The sequence below is a fragment of the Nematolebias whitei genome, chromosome 9 (assembly GCF_014905685.2).
Source record: "Nematolebias whitei isolate Nwh7 chromosome 9, NemWhi1, whole genome shotgun sequence".
Lineage (NCBI taxonomy): Eukaryota > Metazoa > Chordata > Actinopteri > Cyprinodontiformes > Rivulidae > Nematolebias > Nematolebias whitei.
The window spans coordinates 4,854,288-4,857,896 of record NC_056506.1 but is presented as its reverse complement, the minus strand read 5'-3'; the positions used below and the strand labels follow the sequence as shown (position 1 = coordinate 4,857,896).

The 3,609-nt window shown below is 45.6% G+C and overlaps 1 protein-coding gene across 1 annotated transcript in view; it reads left to right on the top strand.

Moving 5' to 3' along the window:
* The window catches only part of fam110b (family with sequence similarity 110 member B), an 88,670-nt gene that overhangs the window by 47,928 nt on the left and 37,133 nt on the right, over positions 1-3,609 (top strand). The gene's annotated exons all lie outside the window — the stretch shown is intronic.

The following is a 3,609-nucleotide window of genomic DNA, read 5'->3' as shown; positions in this document are numbered from 1 at the left end:
GGTGAGCTCAGTTGGAGAGCGGTGTCACCGTCTCGGTTACGCTAACCGGAGGCACGGGACGCTGGTCCACCTCGACATCTTGCTCCAATGAAGCCTCCGTCAGGCTTGGCTCCAGGGGGCACTGAGGGACTTTCCGCTCATCTCCCCTGCTCTGGAGATGGGTGCGGACTGTGGAGACAGCCCCCCCCCCCCCAATCTACCAGTAAAAAAACGTCTGTGGCCTCGCCCGTAGGACATCCTGTTGGGAAAACGAGGCCAGATGGATCAAGACGGTGAGCCGGAATGGAACCTAGTAGAAACAACCTTCCCGCCGGATCATCCGAACTGGAGGGAAAGGCATGGGACGTCAAAAAGGTCCCTTCATATCAGCCGCCTCCTGGGTTACGCCGGGCAACCCCTGAGGGTGCCGACAGCCGTGAGCGGTGTGAGCGCCGATGCGAAACGAGGTGGGATGGGGTGAGCATTCACTCAGTCCCCCTCCACCGACACGACGCTCTCCAGGAGGGAATGAGTAGCGGGGGGCTGCAGCTGAGCGCCGCCTGTCCTGGAGGAACCATCCGATTCGCTCCTAGGGTCGGCGATAAGAGGAAAATTACAAGATGGCGTTGTCCAGCGTGTAGCGACCTGTCACTGAGAAATATCCCTCGGCTCTTACCTTGAAACAAGACTGCTCGTCAGCTTCTCCTCGGGGAGGAGAGCTCACCGGACGACCAGAGGTCGACGTGCCGGGCCAAGCATTCTTAACAAAGGTTGGTCATCTACACAACTTTCCTTCTTCGTTCTTCTGACAGTGCTATTAGCTTGCTGAAGAAAAAATGGGAGCCGATTTCCCGCTCTTATCGTAATTTATACGGACCGGGTAGGGCCCACACAGCAGGTGGGCGTGGACTAAATTTTTCAGTGCGATGCTTTGCATATCGGGATAAACCCACTAAGCGACAGCCTTAAAGGGCGAAGCCTATACGAAATAGAACAACCGTTCCAGTGGCGTCTTCTGGGTTTTCACAACAACCAGAAGTAGAGTCTCCTGGTGCTGGGTCACTTCCTGTTATGCCAGCCTTTTCTTTTGCTGATGTGGAGGAAATCACAGCGGTGAATTCTTGAACCAATAAGCTTGAGAAAGGATATGAGTTCTTCCATGAAGAATATATCAACAGCTATCAAGGTAAGAAAAGACGTAGCTTAGCGAGCTAACCGTTAGCTACAACATATGAAGATGGGATGCACCAATCCACTTTTGTTAACTTCCGATCCGATCCCAATACCTAAATCTAAATATCAGCCGACACCGATCCAGTTCTGATATCATGATCATCATTGATTTTATATGAGGCTGTAATAATCTCCTCTCAAGTACAATTTGTACAAATATACGCATGCATGTCCAAAAAGGCAACTTGAGGTAAGTTGTATTAATGTTGGATAAGTTTTAAAGTTAGAATTAAATTCTGCTAACACAAAACATGTTTCTTTTTATTCCTAGCTTTAAAGTGGATATTAAAGTGATTGATTTAAGTGATTGTTTAAAGTTGTTTTATATTTTTTTAAGTAAGAGGTAGATATAAGAATATTTTTCTTCTTTCTGCACTGGGCTTAGTCCTAGTGTGGATAGTTTGTCCATCAGGGTTTGGGGGATCATGGTGTTGAAGGCGGATGTGAAGTCCACAAAGAGCATACGGACATAAGAGTTTTTCTGCTCCAGGTGGTTGATAAAGGCTAGCATTAGCATGCTATCTCCAGAAACAACCTCACCAGTTCCCACTTTTAGAATACACAGTCAGCTGGACGTTTTTTCACAAACAGAGACATCTAAAAGTTGACAGGCATATCAGTCAGAAATGGCAAATAGCACTCTAGCACCCCCTATAGACTGCCACTGAAACATTCACTCTCTCGCTCATATTTAGGGACAATTAGAGTTACCAATCAGCCTAACATACCTGTACATGTTTTTGGGCTGTGAGAGGAAACCAGAGTACCCGGAGAAAACCCACACAGTACGGAGAGAATATGCAAAATGTATCCTGGTCCCCCGGACCAGGATTTGAACTGGGGTAACCTGCTATCTGAGGGGCAGAAGCTTTACCAGTTGTGCCACCGTGATTACATTTCAAATATAGTATTTTATTTGAATGCAAAGATTTTAGAAGTACCTTACCTAAATCTTTAGTAACAATATTTATTTATATATTTAGCCAGTGTATTCTCTGGTTCTGGTTCCAAGACCAGATAAATGGTTAGGGTTGTGTCAGGCAGGGCATCGGACGTAAAGCACCTTTACCAAGACTATAATGTGAGTTCATCTAAGCGAAACCATACCGGATCGGTCGAGGCCCGGATTAACAATGACCATCACGGTGCTGATGACAAACAGGGTGCTGGAGGGAAAAGAGGAAAGTCAAGAATGTCAGACTGAGGGTAGTTACTCTAAACTTGGGGACAATGACAGGCAAAAGTAGAGAGCTGTCTGAAATGATGCAGAGAAGGAAGGTAGATGTTTTATGTGTCCAAGAGGCCAAATGGAAGGGAAGCAAGGCTCACAGCATTGGAGCAGGGTTCAAACTGTTTTACCATGCTGTGGATAGAAAGAGAAATGGAGTAGAGGTGGTCCTGAATGAGGAGTTGGCAAAGAATTTAGTAGAGGTGAAGAGAGTGTCAAATAGAGGGATGTGCCTGAAGGTAGAAGTAGAAGGTCTGACGCTAAATGCTGTCATTATGCTCCACAGGTTGGATGTGATGTGGAGGAGAAAGAAACATTTTGGAAGGATCTGGATGAAGTGATAGAGAGTGGTGATGGGAGCAGACCTGAATGGACATGTTGGTGAAGGAGAGGGGATGAGGAAGTGATGGGTAGATTTGGTGTCAAGGAAAGAAAATAGGAAAGACATATGTTAGTGGATTTTGCCAAGAGAACGGAAATGGTTGTAGTCAACACATATTTCCAAAAGAATGAGGAACATAGAGTGACCTATAAGAGTGGAGGAAGGAGTGTGCAGGTTGACTACATTCTGTGAAGGAGAAGAAACTTGAGGGAGATTGGAGACTGTAAGGTTGTGGCAGGGGAGAGCACGGCCAGACAGAATCGGATGGTTGTGTGTAAAATGACTGTTGTTGGGAAAAAGAGAAAAAAGGGTAAAATCAGAGAAGAAGACCAAATGGTGGCAGCAGAGGATAAAAGAACGTTGTGAAGAATTCAGAGAGGAATATCCTGATGCATGCTCAATAATCCAGGTAGAAAAATCCAAGAAAGTTCAATCTGGTCCTCTGGACATTCAAAAAAACAAAAAACAAAACAAAGCAAAAAAAAAAAAAAAAAAAAAAATGTAGAAACGTTTCGTCTCTCATCCAAGAGACTTCCTCAGTCTGAGCTGCTGTTTTCAGCTCAGTCTCTTAAATAACACCTTCTCAGAGTGGATCAACCAGTTTTGCTGCTGACAACCAAAACCAACTGATCACATGCTCAAGAAGGACCATCAGCCTAACAATGGATCATTAGCACACTGATGGCTGTTTACTATTCAAAGGGGGTTGAGTGATACCAGCAATCACAGCATTGTAAGAGGGGGACAGTTGAACCCGGAGGCCTCCACCCCTGTTTAATGATGGACG